The sequence below is a fragment of the Glossina fuscipes genome, unplaced genomic scaffold, assembly GCF_014805625.2.
Source record: "Glossina fuscipes isolate IAEA_lab_2018 unplaced genomic scaffold, Yale_Gfus_2 133, whole genome shotgun sequence".
Lineage (NCBI taxonomy): Eukaryota > Metazoa > Arthropoda > Insecta > Diptera > Glossinidae > Glossina > Glossina fuscipes.
Genome location: NW_023998476.1, coordinates 696,003 through 714,023, shown reverse-complemented (window position 1 = coordinate 714,023; position 18,021 = coordinate 696,003). Strand labels below are relative to the sequence as shown.

The 18,021-nt window shown below is 33.8% G+C and overlaps 1 protein-coding gene across 1 annotated transcript in view; it reads right to left on the bottom strand.

Moving 5' to 3' along the window:
- Window positions 1-18,021, bottom strand: part of LOC119641003 (protein TsetseEP-like) — a 39,254-nt gene that overhangs the window by 20,017 nt on the left and 1,216 nt on the right. The window lies entirely within an intron of this gene.

Below are 18,021 nucleotides of genomic sequence, written 5' to 3'. Positions count from 1 at the left end.
TGAAAGAGAACTCGATAAGTTTCATATTTACGATTTAACTAAAATTAAAATACTCGTGAGTCGTAAGTTAGCTCACTTGTTCAACTCTTATTTAGTGTAAAGCATGATATTACCGCTTCATGTGCCGTCGTATGCTATAGAGTTCATGTTGTATTTCGGAAACATATACATTCACAATTGTTTGCTTATCCCATGTACATACTTGTTTATATTTGTGAACACGTACATATGAAACACACGCAAACAAGATACATGACTTAATATTGCCATGTTTGCTTAAATATTTACATAAATGCCGTTTAATAATTTTTTTTGTCCTTTTTACTGTTCCCTCATACAAAAAGGGAAGAAGATGTGTAATAGCGGCACAAGCAAACTCGTCAAGTCGAGAAGTTGAGAGACAAAAGTGAAAAATGTGTATGCATATAAAAGGCACTGTATATTTTGTAATTGATATAACAAAAAATTCATTTTTAAAGATACAGTGGAAGTTCTTTATAAGAAGTTTCACTATTGCAGAAAACTACAGCATCCTATCAGATCTATCAGCACAAAATGCGTTACTTTCAAAGAATTCTTCAAACCAGAGTCTTGTGAGACAGTTTACACATTCCTTCATCATATTCAAGAAGCTCTTCCGCCTCTGGAACTATAATGTTGTAAAATTTTTGATAACATGAGATGTTTAATGGTAAATAGAAAAATTTGAAGTCATCCCAAGGCATTGCATATGCGTAGTTTCCCAATGTAGTCGTTACGTTGTGTGACTCTTTCATATCGAAGAGGTCTCCACTAGCGCTTTTTATACATTTTAAAATTTTTCAATTTTTGTCTTCTTCATATAAAGTAATCGAAGGTTTCTTTTGCTCACTTATTTTTTATTCATTGTGGTTGCACGCTTTTTTTCTTTGCTCGTGTCCGATGTTAGGCTCTGGTAATTTTACGGTAAGTTTCTCAGTCGTCTCCGCGTTTTAGTTTCATAGGGGCGGGTACAAAGTCTGATATAAAGGAATGTAGATAGTTTCGGCCGGGAAAAAGCCCGCTTTTTGCTGAGACAAGCAAGACGCAAGCTTAATAATATGACTTTTGGTCTACATTTACGACACAACGGCCTCCAAGAAAAAAGCATATTTTTTAGTAACTTTGGAAGACCAACAAACAAAGACTGAGCGTAAAATTACATCCACCCAATACAGCGCGATACCTTATAAATCCATAAATTGAAATTAAAATAGCGAACGGATACCATGGACGCGGTGGGATCGGCCTTTGGGCGTAACATCGCCCAAATGTGTCCAATGACTGCGAGAGGTGCTGCCTTATAAATGTTCTCTTTTCATGAGAAACTTTGCATAGGAATGGCTCAGAAAAGAAGACCTAAGTACACCAAGACTAAATTGAGATATCAACTCATTACTTTTAAGCAATCCGTCATAAATATTTAAAATTAGACTTTGTTGCCGTAAAAATGTTTCTTCTTTTTTGTTTGCTACGAGGATATATGGGGGAGAGAGATCGAAAAACGATTCCATTCCTTGCAAATTTTCAAAGTTCATAAGCATAGCAATATACAATATCTTCTATAAATGTTTATTAAGAAATATTTAAAATCGTGAGTTATACGTATATATGTATACTTCACTTGTGTTAGAAGGACATACCAAGCTTATGCAAATATTTACATCATTTCGCAAGGACTTGTGATAGATCTACTTTTTATTATTCCGGTCGATTGAGAATCATTTTCTGAAACGGTTTAAGCTTGTCTGTCCGTCTATTCGTCTTCTCTTCTGCTGCTCAATCCGCAGATCGCAAATTCTTAATTTAGTTTCATACATTTGGGTATGCCTACTTGATAGTCGTTGAATTGGTTGAGCCAAAAAAACATGGAAACCGTAAGACAAAAAACGAATGTGGCATAATAAAAGGCAGCCTTACCCCTAGTCGTTCTAAATGTCGCAAGCATCCGCGCCAGTCTCATATACTTTTACGAAAAACGATGTGGCATATAACGTGAAAAACGATGCAAAATTGCTCATATGTCTGTTAACTTCCTAATGATTTCAGTGAAGAGGATTACAATACCGTTTCGCGAAAAGTTTTTTAATTATGGCAGACCTTTCGATACCCAACATCGTTTCGTTTTTACAGTTATTCATAACACCTTGTGCTTTCTCATATGATGACTTTTCAAAGCAAGGCGTAATATAAAAGGGTTCCAATCCGAACCATGTTCAATAGCGTTTGTACTTAGCCCAAACCACATCGGTATACCAAATTTCATCAAAATATCTCAAAAATTGCCACCTGTAGGTTGGACATGAAAGTGCATGGACGAACGGACGGACCGACAGTCAAGCTTAGTTCGATGTAACAAATGTGCGCTGTGCCACAAGGGTTGTAAGGTATAACAATAGATAATTTAAAGACATATTTGTTTTACTTAGAATGGTGTGCTCGAGCGTACTTTTCGGGTGGCTTGCTGAGATTATGTTAGTGAAAATTTTATACACATTAAAAGATGTCTTTGTGAAAAGCAGAGGATATCAAAGGACAGGGCATATAAATGATCTGCTATTTCTCTATTTATTTGTTTTGGAGAAGAAAATTTTTCCGCTTTTTCTAGAGATCTTAGACCAAAAATAAACGAAGGGGTAATATTCGAGGAAATAAAGTTATTTTGCAAGCAGGTCTTGCGTAATCGCCATCGTAATGAATTAAAATAGATTTTAAAAACCTTTTCCCGTTTTTTTATCTTTGAGAACGTGACTTGCAGCATAAGAACATGACCTGCAAGCGGCAGTTTTTGAGACACTACAATGAAATTTTTTGCACTGACTTCTTCAAACCCAAGAACGAACGCTGTCGATATCAGTTTGGTGTAAGGTATTTAAACGTGGCCCTTCTTTCCTTTGTTTTTACTAATTTATAACAAATTTTTGTAATCAAAAGATAAAAAGAAATTTCATAAAATCCTTTAATAAATTGGACTAAGAATACTTCTTTTTTGTAAAGAACGACTAAAGATAATACCTAATATATTACAGCCAATGCTATTTGCTACTGTTCGGTGTTATTTTCTATTTCAAACTATAAACATATTTCGGTTCTCATACAATATTTTCGATGGTGTTGACAGCAAACAAGCAACGATTATTCAAATGAGAAAGCAAGAATGGCAAAGCAAAAAACAATACCAACAAAAAAATGTAAATATTTATGATTACATATGTGTGTACGTACGCGCAATAGGATACAAACAATACTTAACATAATAAGCAACGTTTCAAGTGAAGTTCCAGCAACATGGACAGCAAGCAAAGCTTATATTATATATATTGGATTCACCCATGTGTTCAACTCCTCCTCTACATTCAAGAGAGCTAAGACAGTAAACAAGCATATTATTATTATAGTGAAACATGCGTTCACTCTGCATGCCTTCTTGCGTTTTTGTCTGATTTTGTCTTGCACATGACTGTATGATCTTTAATGTGCAATTTTTGCATTGTAAAATTCCTCTTTAACATATATACAGCACCACATGGGCGATAGGGATGCTTATGAGTGCTCAATATATTTATGACTATTTTATGCACATAATTTTAAGTATTTTGTATAAAGAATGAGACTTAATCGAGTACAAAACAAAAAATGAAAAAAGAGAAAAACTGAAAACTAGTTATAGGCAGCTTGGGTTCTTATTTCCTCTTATCCACTAGGTGGCGTTACAAATCGAGGAAAGCATTCAATAAATTATTATTTTATATTCATATATTTATATTTACTATTATATCGTTTACTTTGTCGGCTATAGATACGACAAATAATAAACAAAATACACAGACGTAAGATAATTGATTGCAAGGTCAAATGAAAAGCTAAAAAATAGATTACAAAATTTGGTTTGAATTAATATTTTGGTAAAACAGCTTCTAGCTAATGGAGAATTAGGCATTACGTATCCATGTAATGAAAGCCAAACCAATAAAATTTTTCATGAAAATTTCCAACCTTTTTTTAAAGCCATACTCCTTTGTATTCCTCCCTTACTGCTATACGAAGTGACTGCGTGTTTAAGAAAGAGAAAGGGCTATCTAATCAGAAAGTCTTTCACACTTGGGGTTAAAGGTTTGATGTCCATCAACTCTTACTAATCTAAATAGGTTTTAAAAGAATTTAGGTAGCAACTGTCGGCGTATCATGTGGATATGGTTCCAAATAATGTACTTTAGCAAAAGGTTCGAATCAGCAGCAGTTAAGTTAAGGTTTGTTAGCTGTTGTTCTCATTTATTACAGGCGTATTCGCGGAGCATGTTGTCCCTATTTTCGATTTGAAACTTAAGAGAATAGTGCTTAATGCACATGTCAAGTTTTGCGTCTATATGTGGATTCTGGATATAAACTACGGATGTACAGTGGATTGTAAGTAGTAATCATTTTCCAACCTTGATCATGAATGCGGTAAGATAACGTCTACTTTTAAATTTGATGTCGTGTCAACGATTAAGGGAGTGGTAGGCGAGACTAAGTTCAGCTTTTTTACTGATAATGCTACGATAGAAGATTACGCCATTCCTTTTGTTCAAATTGTGAAAGCTTCATCTCACTCGCCCGCCTTGATTATATTAATTGATAAGAAAGAGTCAATTCAACTCTCTGGTTTACTTGGAGCAGCTTAAGAGGTCACCAAACATAAAACGTCACCTTACTTGGCATTGATCACACCTTTGCCGCAAATTAGGCAGCTTGATTCCTCTTGGATCACGACCTTTTTTGCACAAGATCCGTACTCACGTACTCAAATATCCAAGTAACATTCTATCTCCTTCTCCTTCTTCTACATGCTCTTCTTGTCCTTTTTTATGTACAGCTCGATTAGCAATGCAACGGCGACATCATAAAATTGAAATGAAAGGTGTCGGCCACTTTCAGCTTTTTTCGAAGAATTCCATTGATTGTATAGACAGTTCATCGGCCAAAGAACCTTAACATCGACACTCAGGGGATGTCCGCTATTCGTGTAAGACCGCCACGGTCAGAAAGAAGTGTTGAAAGACAAGAAGATAGGAAGAGGTGCCCGCTAGTGGACGTACGCCGTAATCGGTGTTTGTTATGTCTTTACAGGTTAAGCGTTTTGTTGCAAGTACGAGCAAAGTAAGCTCTAGCGTGTCTTGCAAAAGCACCAAACTACGTCTTCAAAAATTCAATTTTATCCTCTTTATGGAAAATCAATTATTTGAGGGGTTTACCTTAACTAATTTGTCTCTAGGATAAGCCAACTTCCTAAGAAGAGGGCGTAATCGGTAAGTTCAAGTGAAAAGAAAAACTTCGTCTAATGTAATGGAGTTAGAGTTCCTTACTTTTAAATCTTAATCTGAGAACGAATATAAAAAAGTAATAAAATATTTAAAATTAAATGTCTGTTTTTCTGGGCAATCTGTCCAAATTATAAATGTGATCTCGATTAGCGGACTAACAAACATATGTATGTGCACTTTAAGTAATTCACACATAAGTAAAATACGTCCAGGAGGAAAAAGAAAAATTTCGTCTTGAATTAAAATTGAAAAAAATATTTTCTCGATTTTTATTATTTTGATCAAAATAATTTGTAGTTAGTCTTTAAAAATAATTTTCAAAATAAACTTTTCATAAGAATTATTAATTCTAGCATATTGCTTGCAGACATGCATATCGCACTGCAATATTCACTAGAAATACATACGATGCAGAACGAATGCAAGCAAGGATCATGTTCAACTTTCAAAAACTTTTCATTTTTCTTTTTCCTTTACAGATTTTTGTTGACTTTGTATCGTTTAACGGATTGAATTACAAACATAATAATATGCACACACACACACATATATATATATATATATATATATATACGTCATATACGAATATAAAATCTTTTCTTTTCTACTCTGTAACTTCTATGCCATAGTTATGTTACATGTGTATATATTCCTATACATTGCGTATACATACACATATATATGCATAGTTTTCCCATACAAAAAAAAAAGGAAAACCCACCAATAATGCTCATTCATCCACTTATTGCTGTTAGCTGTTGACTGTTGAATATGTATATTTGTACGTTCATGTTAGTTTATATAGTTATATGTGCTTAACATGTACGCAGCATTCTTCCGTTTCCTTTCTTTTTGTTTTTTTTTTTTTTTTTTTTTTTTGAAAGCACAAAATTTCCAGCAAATATTGAATATTTTTCCTTCAAAATGTTTGCACTGTGAGTAGATATTCTCCAACTTTGTGTGTGTGGATTATGTGCTTTTTCCCATCGTTCATCTTTATTTTTATTTATTTTGTTTTCTTTTTTTCGAAGAATAAGCCATCGGAGCAAGAGTCTATTAAATGGGTTAAATTATTTGTAACGTCGAGAATTATTATCCAATAATGTTATTAATAATATATATAAACTTAAAATCTTAATCTTTTTGTTTGTCCGTCCGTCCGTCCGTCCGCTAATACTTGAAATCTTTAAAAGTGACTAAAACGATAAATAAATTAAAATTTTGATGTTTCTTGGCCTACATTTGATGTTCCTTTTCATGCCTTATATGCAGCAAGTGATCGCTGGAGCTTGTAACAATTAACAATTTAAATGACACAAAAATTCAATCACAATTGTTTTTAGAATATCCTCTCTAGTTTTTCGCTCCGAATATAAAGAAGCAATCAAATCATCTGCATATCTGACTGCAAAGCTTTTATATTTCAAACCAATAGAAGGCTTTCTCACAACTCATGTATCGCTTTTAGCGATTCTTATGTAAGCCCTAAACAACTTAACCCAGTTTTTGTTTTTTTTTTTTTAACAAACGTTTTTGGTTTTATAAAAAAACATTTCATATAAAACCATTGAAACTTTGGTTACCATGAAGATGAATAACGTAATGTTGCGCTATCTCCACACAAATAAAAATAATTTCATATTGAAATACTAAATTAACCTATGATTAAGCACAAATTAAAAATGATTCAATGCAGTTTCATATAAAATAATTGAAAAATAAATGTAAGTTAATGTATAATAGTTTCAAAATTTAATAAAACTTTAATCAATCACGTAAAATGAGATAAGTTGTTTCAAGGTTTACTTCATAAACTATACAAAAATCTTTCAAAAGCCTTTGATACGACATGGCAATGATGAGCGGCCAGCTATTAAATGCTGCGCACCATATCAACCAATGCATTGAAACATCAAAAACTGGAAGTTTTTGGCACACAAACGTTTTTAAGGAATCCTTACAAGAGAAGAAACACCACGGTAACGTTACAAGACAATTATTATTTTCTTTATACCGCTTGATGACACAAAGGCTTACTTTTTTGAAGGTGAATTCATTGGTACTGGACAGACAGATATCGGCAAGCATACAGATGAAGCATACGGGCAGAAGGACAGAAGAGTCTGCGGAAGTACGGACAAAAAGAAAAAGGGGCAGAAAGACTTGCAGACAGTAGGATTTATGGATAAGCGAACATTCGGACAGACGAACGTATATCGGAGAAATGAGAAGGCGGACAGAAGGACCTCCAAATATGCAAACATTTGGACACACGGACATATGCTTATACGAACGTGAGGACAGATGAACGTGGGGAAATGGGAAAACTGCATCACATGGATATGCGAAGATGTAAACGCATGGACATATCGACATACGAACATGCGGATAGACGGAAATTTAGCCAGAAATCTTTTGAAAGTAAGAATCGATTAACATAATAAACTTTTCTTCTATCTCAAGTATTTCTAGATGTTGCACCAACTTTACTACAAGCGGTTTTGGGTATAAAAGTAAATAAATAATAAAAAATTAATTCATCAGTCAAAAATGTTTTAAATGACTTTGCTTAATTTTGTATAGCGACGGATTTCCAACCAGGTTTCATTGTCGAATTTAAGCGCTTTAAACTGTTTGTGATTGTTTCCAATTTTTGTTCTCTTCAATTTACTTATTTGCAGCTATACAATCGTAGCCCAATACATATAGTTATATTAATTATAAAATATCTGAGGGGAGAGAACTAAAAGACTATTCAAGTAACCACCTACCTAAGTATAGCAATCTAACTAATCATAGCAATCGCCAACAGCGGGAATCAGAAAAAGTTTATCTGTTTAAAAATGGAACCAACATCATTTCAAAGATTATCAAAGAGCCCTGAGGTGTTTTAAATTTCCAGATAAAACGTTCCAGTATCGCACTGAGCGATAAGTAAATGACCCTCTATTCAGAGAGGTAAATATGCGTCGTATTAACATAAAGGGGTTCCTACTCGAACTAAACAGCTATAGTCGTAACATAATTTATGTGCCTTTAAGAGTCAAATATAAAATAGTAGAAAATAAAATTTAAAAATCTAATTAATTGTTTATAACGCATAAAAATGAAAAAATAACTTCCACTGTTGCTTACTCCAGCAAACAAAAAGCAGATATCAAACTTATATGCGATTGTGGCCGAATCTTCTATGCCTACGTTTATCTATAAAAAAAAAAAAAAACGAATAGAATAAAATCGGTGCTCTTTAATATTGATTAGTTTCGGACGATGTTTTTTCGTTTTATGCAGACAGAGGTTTGTCCTTACATATTAATCGCTGTATCCGCTGTAGTTAATAACAAAAGAGGAGAAAAACTTTTTCTTTTGAATATTTTATATTCTATTGGAATGGGCGAAGGGGAGGGGGAGGCGTGTCTTTTCAGCGATGCTTCTAATCGAAAACTTCTAATGTTTGTGGTAAACTTGAGTTCGATGTCTTCATTTTCCTGCCAACAGAATGTTGTCCACAAGCGGTGAGACAGACAAAATATGTACGGATTGACTTACTTAAATCGATTCAGGTTTTGATATTGATAAAATATATATGCATTCATCCTACGGAAAAGTGTGTGAGAAGATGTCATAAAGACGGACGTACGGATGGATGAACAGTGAAAAATACAAACAGAAGGGTAAACAAAACCGCCACAGTAGCCAATTGGAGGAAGAATGTATCAACGAAAAACACATAAACCTACATGTGTTATGATATTTTCTACACCGATTTTCAGTTGTAAGCTGGCACATACGCTAACTTTCAATGATCGTCTTTGTAAGGAAACACAAATATATAGCAAGCCTTACTGATATGTAATCTACACTAGCGACTGTAAACTTTTTCACAGTCTTTCCATATTGTATATTTTACTTAATTAAGAAAGAATTCCGTTATTCAAGTGTCGTTTCTATCTTCCTTAGTGCAGTTATTACGTTAAAGTAAAATATTAATTATCACATACCTATCCTGAGAGCGTTTACTTCATTTTCGAGTACTTGGTGCGACAATGATAAAAGAAACAATAGTTCTATTATTGCTATGATACTCTTTTTCAAGTAGTCCACGACGAGTAGTACAACATGTCATTAAACAATACTTTTCTAATATATGTAAAAGTTGCTACGATCCGATGATAATGATAGATAGGAGGTATAAAAATACATTTTTTCAGTTGCTTTTTTTTTTGCATTACAACAGCAATTAAATGACGAAATTGTTTTTAAATCAGATCCGCATAAATAAATAATGAAAAAATTTTCTTCGTTATAAAAAAGTAACGACGACGACAATAAGCCAGAAAGTAACCAGTGACGTTAATGGAGTGAGATTCATTAAATTATTATTTGCTTATCATTATTGTCTGAGCCTTGAATTAATGATTTCAAAGGAAGACACCATAGAAGATTAAAAAACTTTCAAATTAAAACACAAAAGAAACACAGCAAAAGAAAACATTTGATAAATAAATTAAATATTCTAGTTGGCTAAAAAAGAAAAAATTGTCGTCTTCGAAATTTAACGGTTAAAGGACTACAGTGCCTTTTAATAAAATTTTCATCAAAGTACTTCTTAAGACTTTCTTGACATAATGACGTTGTACTTAAAGTAAATAGTAAAAGGAATAAAAAGGAACATGACACGGAGAATACCCGTAAACTGTAAATAGATGAAGTGCAGATTCGTTGTCGCATAGTCAATCCACTGAATTGCTCACGAAGTAAACTATTAACTGCTAATGGGTGAATATGGAAAATCTTGCTAACAAATAGTCGCTACACATAGACCCAGACAGCCTTGCAGTGACACACCAAGTTACCAAAATAATTCATAACAAGCAAAGCCCGAATTCTCTGTTGCATAGTCAGTCTAACAACCGACTGACAATGTAAACTATTACCTATTTATCCCCTGTGGATGAATTTGGAAAACCCTGCTCGCTAACTGTCTCTACACATAGACACAGGTTTGCAATGACACACCCACTGTTCAGAATACTGAATAGACAAAGTCCGATTTCTTTGTCGTGCGTAGCCAATCTACCGATGGACAAACAACGTAAACTATTACCTGTCTATCCTTTGTGGATTGATGTGAAAAAACCGGCTTCTAAATTGTCCCTACACATGGACACAGCCTTGTAATAAAGGCACCCATTTAGCCAAATAAATACATACTTATATAAATATTCTCTAAAGCGCTCTCATCTCGCTGTGTTAGGAGAGCAAACTTAACTAAAAGATAAATAGCTATTCAAAATAGATGCATAATGTGTGTGCGTAAGTAGCAACTAAGCAAATTAGAGAGAACAGAGAACTGCTTGTCTACATACATACACATCAATTAATATGGATTTATGTAAGCCTGCTTGACTGTTTGTATGTGTATTCATGACAATGGTTCGCAATGTCATGTCACTTTAAGCTTGAGTACAAATTTGTTTACACACACATTCTCAAAAATCATTACATATTTATACGTAATTTTAAGTGCAAGTGATTATTTTCTTGTTCTCAAGATGTAAATATTTAAATGTGTAAGAAACATTCACACACAGTCACGCACACGCAAATAAATACTTCATTCTTTTCTTTGTTTCGTAAAATATGAAAATTTGTCTCACGAAAGCTTTCAGAATACAGTTCATTCATCTCTTTCTATTTGTCAAAAACAAATGTACAAGAAGAGCGAAATTCATGTGTCTATGTATGCGACCGTAGCTAAATTTGAATAAATTTTATGTAAACAAATATTACGAATGAATATGGTATTAAGGTTATGGATGATGCCTACAGCCATCGCAAGACGATCGAAGTTGAGGAAATTTATTTCTGTTGAAGAATTGAGTTCTGTTGAGGAATTGATTCCTTCCCTATAAGGCTTGAATGGACCAAACGAGCTACGAGCAGGATGCCGAATGAAATTTTCACAAGAACTTTCGAAAATTAGGAGATATATAATTCTTTAGAGGCCCCCTTTACTGAGGATTTTCTTCGCAGCATCCATCAAAGCCATCAAAGATTTTGGCCCCTTCGTAAAAGTCTTATACGTCGCACTTCTACGACCTTTCTTTTCAACCTCGCCAAAAATTTCGTCTTGAATGAGATATTTTATGTCCGAAAGTTGTGCTGAACGGATTGTGAAAATGACAATTTGTTGCAATTTTGCGACGAAATTAGACGTTCACTCAATATAAGGAAATAAGCCATGCGTTCTTGCTAAACTTTACGATTTTAGATCAAGATTGCTCAGCCAAAAAAATTCCGCTATATGTGGTGTAGTTTACTCCGATATTTAACCACAATCAGAATTTCAACCAAGTAAGCTTAACTTAATATGACGCTACTGAAAATGCAGATGGCTTGTTTTTGGAGTAACCGCAGTTCGTCGAAAGAAATTGTAAAGAAAACAAGGAGCAACTCTAACACAACGGCAAGAAAGCTGAACACATTCACATTGAACACCTGGCACCCGGATGCTACCTGGCACTCTGGTTGAAGCTGAAGCTATTAGGTAAAGTCCTTGATAATGCTATAGACAGTATGCAGCTACACTTCACTGGATTTACCATACGGTTTTGACCTACCGATCATCACTGTCTTTTCCCGTACATCTTAAATGAACTCAAAGAAATTTTTCTCATAGTTCGCTTCATGTCTACCCTATCAGTACACATGTAAAGTACGTAGCGTCACCTTCATAGTAGAGTAGCGTAGAAAGAAAGGAGAACTTTTTCCCCTAATCTCCAGCAAGACCGGGAGGCTAAAGACACTAAAGAAAGTGGAAAGGATCATACGTATGCCTCCTAGAAGTACAGACTCCACCGTACTGTATTCATTAGAAAATAGGGAAAAATGCAGTCGGTTTAATTTGAACGTAAAAGCAAATCACACGTAGAGCAGCTAAGAAAAGGCATTGGCTTGAATAATTCGAGAAATTCGTCTTACCTGCAAACTAGGAACCAAAACCAGTTGGCTGCGAAATATTATCAATTACAAAAAACAGGGAATAACGTCGTAGGCGATCCTTATAAAGTCGAATACCTCTGCCCATCTGCACGCTTTTATTCAATTTACAGGAGGAAATTTTTACAATTCTTCTAGTGGCGCGTGTCGATTGGTTCGGATCGGACCACTTTCTATACAACGCCTTACTTACGAATAAGCGACGCATATTTTTATGTTATCCTATTAAAATAAGAGAAATTGTTATTAGTAAGTTACGCTATTCTGTGCTCGCTTAAGACGCGTATCCTCTTACGCTTCTGTGGTTCTTGTGTAAATTTCACTTATTATTTAATTAATTCATCACTATTTTATTTACTACAAAGCGACTTTCCACTCGCTCATTGCCTAGGATGCCTTTGCTTTTTGGACAATCCAACAGACGTATTATAGCAAGCATATCAAATGTGCCCGTAGAGCGATGTTATCACTGCTACTAACTATGGTTAACTTCCGCTTTGATCTTTATTGGCGTTGATGATCTGACTTGAACTCATAGTTCGAGTCACTTTTCTTATTCAGGTAGCCCGGTTTGTCAGATGTGTCTTACTTCTACACCGGTCCTTAAATACCTAGATACGTAGTACACGTAACTTCCAAAATCGTGTCTCATTGTGGTTCTCACAGTTAAGATTCACACTGTTTTGATTTAGTTATATCAACAAACAGCAATCAGATCAAGAGGCACACTTATAAGACTTATAAGTAAATTCGGCTACTATAGTTGATGCGAGAGAGACATAAATGGTTTCTGAAGCCTCTTCCTACGTGATTTTCCTATAGTAGCCCATTCTAGAGGCGCCCCGTCTTGATGACTGCGTTCCAGAAGGCGTGCTAATCTGAAGAAATTGTGAACACTTTAGAGCACATCTTGTTAATCCTTGGATTTGGGTACAATATTACTTCTAATTTTTTTTTCGGATGATGGAAAACAATTTCTTTGTAATTAATCCTAGATAATGTACAATTTACGCATTGTTATTATTGCTTTCGATAAATTTTTAAAGAGCCTCTCCATATTTGTTAATAACCTAAGGATAATCTAAAGTGCTAACGTAAAATCTTCCAAATTTGCTCGATTTAAACAAATTTACTCTTATTAAACTAAAGTCCTTTTTAAACTCTTCTTATATGCTTTCTATCTTTTATTTGTTGTTTTATTTATTTTTTTTTTTGTTTGTTACATTTTGTTTTATATGAACAAGTTTTCTTCGTTATTGCTGATGTTGATATCAAAGATTGCCAGACATGTTGTTGTTCTTTTTATGCTCTTTTTTTTTTTTTTCTTTCAATGTTCTACAAGGATATTGCCATCAGGTACATATGTCTATGTATAGTATGTTTTTTTAATACATGCGACAATATTTTTACGAGATTAAATGCAAAAACTCTTATGTATTCAAGTAAAGGGAGCAAAAACATTGTAAGGAAAGAACTACAAGTCTTTGAAATACGAATTGAAATTAAAAAAAAAAAAAAAAGAAGAAATGATCAATAAAACATGTGTAGGGCATCGATAAATTTTTGGACATAACAACAACTAAAATAAAAACTACGTAAAAGAAAGACGACAACAAAAACATAAAATGGTAGTTAACAACGAATCTTCCGTTACATACGTTTTTGTTATTATTTTCCTTGAAGAAGATTTATGGCAACTTTAAAAAGGTGAAATATTATGTAGCCATAAGTAGTGCTGGAGCTAGGGTGTATTATAAGTACACGGATATAAGTTATTCAAAACGAAGGACGACCTAACCAATCATTGTAAATATCCAAAGAGCAAACTTTAGACCAAAAACGTTGAGTTTATTACATAAATCGCTCTAATAACCGTATTTTGAACAATAACACATAGGCATCACAGGCCCTTGCTCGCCTGCTTGTTGTGTTCGTGACTTGGTAATTTTGCTATGCAGCAAAATTGATGCTACAGTATTTTATTGCGATTATTCCTTTTGAACATGAAAATTAATAGAAAGCCAAAAAAACCGTAAAAAGAAAATACACTATCCGTTAGATCACTAGGCCTAAAACTACCGTCAAAGGTGATTCTAAGCCCTCTAAAATATTTCCAGTTGTGGGCAAAGTTTTGCGCGGTTGATTATGTAACTAAATCTCTAACGGAAAGGAATAATTTACATTCAGGATTATTGCAATAAAAAAGTCTTCGAATATCTACATATTTTCAGAAAGACGGAGGTGGATAATGGCGGTACGCTTAGTTAAATGCAGAAGCAGATTTACGACGAGATAGATTTGGAATCTCTTGTTGTTATTAAGAATATATATTCTTTAAAAGATCTTCGATGCATGTTGTAAGCTTTTTGCTTCTTTCAGAGGCTGGCCCATATACATATAATACGGTCATGGTCAGAAAAAAAGAATCGCGAAAAGTGATTTGAAGGCGCGAACACCGACTTGATAGTCACAACTTTTACCTACTCTGCTATTCAACAGCCGCTGTCACACCCATGATACTGATGGGAATTTATTTTTTGTAAAAAGCTTTTATCAAAAAGTACGCAAGAAATAGTCCGATCGGATATCTTGAATATATATTGCCAAATTGGTTTCTTCCATTTTTGAATTTTTGCCAAGAAATATTAATAATCAACTTTGGTTCAAAATAGAGCATTATAAGAAAAATGGAGTTTGGAGAAACATTTTTGAACCTATTCATAAGAATATCTCGAAAATTGCGACTTATGAGTTGAACGTAAGCACATGGACCGACGTCAAGCGAAAAGGAAATGATTCAGGAGCGATTGCTATAATAGCAGCTCATCTTAAGCACTTACCTACTTTATATTTTGTTTTTTTATTTTTTTTTTTTTGATATTAATCACACAGGGTATATTCCCTACTCGTGTAATACCTTGGCGCTCAAGAAGAAGTGAGCCTAGTGGGTGTGTACCCAATGAGCTGAGCACTCGCTATAACTACATCGTACATAAACTTTCATGCGTTAAGATTAGAACCCGCGAATACAAACTGGATAGTCGTGATTCAAAGGTCTACTCGGTTACATTGCGTATGTAGTATGCAATATGTATCCGCACAAGTTCGGTATATTTATTAAGAATATTTGAATTTCTAAATATTTTACATCGTTGGAAAAAAAAAAGAGAACAGATTAAAATAGTTTGCTGGAATTATTTTTCATTTTTCTTTCTTCTGTTTAAAGAAGAAGTGAAATATTCTGAAAAGTCTCTTTACAAACTATTTCAATATTTTAATCATTACGTTAAATGAAATCATTAATTAATTCATTGTTGAAAATTCATGAATTCTTTTGGCTGCTGCTGTCAAGTTTAAGCAGCGAAACAAGCGAAAACTCTTGTTAGCTGACTGTTTTCTCTGCCAGTGACAACCGTTAACTTAAATATGTTCGCGTTATGTTCAAGAGGAATAAGAAGAAGAAAAAGAAGCAATGAATATGATGAAGTTGTTCCTTATAAAATTTCCAGAAGCTAATCTTCGCATTCCCATCTTCTAAAATATTTAAGAACAATTGCAACTAAAATAGTTTCACCAAATAATCCAATAAGGAAACGTCAGCTTATGTAATAAAAAGCGATGATATTATTATATATTTTAATGAGATTAGTTTAGTAAATGCAACGAAACCGACATCATAAAATTCATTTGAATATAATCGAGAGACAACGGAAAGTTTTTAAACAATTTTCTTTTCATATATTAATCGAAATGCTACGAAGTAAGAGAAAAGCAGAAATTAAACCAAAAATTATCTCTCTCTTTTAACTTTTACTTATCATATTATTATCGATAATGAGTTCATAAGTTTTTATTAACTTTTCAATGACTTTACAGTAAAGACCAAATAGTACCTTACAACTTTTCAAAACGTAGTACATTCAATCTGTTGTTGAGATATCACACAAGATTCCCTCGTTTATTTTGAAGAATATAAAATTCTTCTGTTTTTTTTTTTTTATCTTTTCCATTAACAAACTCGTCCAAGTCGATAAAGTTAAGCCGGTCATAATCATTCTTTAGAACTCCTAGTGGTAGCTCCTAGGTCAGATGTGGAGATGATCGGGTTCTACTCATAAACGCATCCATCTTACTCACTTAGGATCCTTTCTAGCCACTACCACGCTCTCAATTATAACGAAAATGCTTTGAATGTTTGCCCAAATATAAAAAACCAAACAATTGCTTAAAACACTGTAAATAAATATCACAAAAAGACAAGTCTTTAAATATTTTTCAGTGATTAACTAATTAGCGGTGTCGACCTCGAGTACATGTAATATGAAATTAGGTCGTAATGAAACGTCTTGAGAAAGTCAAATACATTAGTTAGGTAACTAATTACACATACATAATGATAAAATTTTATGAGGGAATTCGGCAAGGACGGATGGACAGGTTGAAGATCTTGATCGGCCAATAACTGTCCGGTAAGAGAAGCCCTTTTTTTTTGCAAAATTCTCTTTTATTCTTCAATACACTGATACGAACAGTCAAAAACTTCCTTAACGTCTCGCCACCAATTTTATAGGAGAACTGCCAAGATCCTTCAAATCTGCTTCAATATGATCGTAATGACCTCATCGTTTCACCCAAACGGTTTTCCTTAGAGGTTGCCCTTGAATTTTACGTATAATCGTTAGAGCCCAGATCTGAAGAATTCTATCGGTAGACCAGTTAAATTCGCCCTTGAACTCGCACTTCAAGTCAGTAACACGTTAACGTTCTTCTTCCACTGTGAGTGAATGTTATGCGCGTATAAAAAATTGATTTCGGATGTTTGTGTTTTTATATAAAATAACAAAAACCATGTCTGTTGACACGTATACGATGCCCATCTGCTATTTGTTGCAAGTCCAGAAAATCTATATCTCAATCCCAGAAGTTTAAAACAAATAAAAAGACGATTAAAAATAGCACACACCGAGCTATAAACACATCTAAACATAAGAAACTACGACAACTACATAATCGACTTGGTCGCTTTGCAGTATTTTCTTGTTGTTATGCCTATTAGTAAAGCAGGATTAAAGTAAGTTTATCTACTGTAGTGCAGCTACCAACAACAACAACATCTGAAACCTTATAATAGGTTTACGTTTTTGAACAACATAAAATTCTGAACCCACTTTGAATCTCTCGACCACCTGGCGGCCAATGGATCTGCTATTGGAATATTTGATGTAACAAAATCCGAGAGAACAATTTGAAACTTATTTCTTACGTGTTTAATTGAATCCTACACATTGAGATCGATAAGAAAAGTTGTTCACCCAACAGTAACGCGTTTATTTTATGCAAATATATAAAAATTTCAATACATTGAAACTATCTCAAGATGAAAATGCTAATGGTCCTAGTCGATCGCTTTCTATCTCTTGTTTTTTTTTTTTTTATTTTTCCTATATTTAAAACAATAAGTTGTTAGTCGTTAAACGTATGCGATGCGAGGAGCTTTGAAACTGTTTTATTAAAATAATCACAATTCTTGATAATCTTTGGAGTAATTCTAACGGAGACGGTAATTAAATTGATTTTACAGTTTTATTCTTTTCTAATGTTATATACACATACATGCGTACCGTTAGTAGTCAGAAACTAAAAGTTGAATAAACTATTTGGTTTGCTGTCTGGCTCTGGTTCCGGCTCTGGCTCTGGT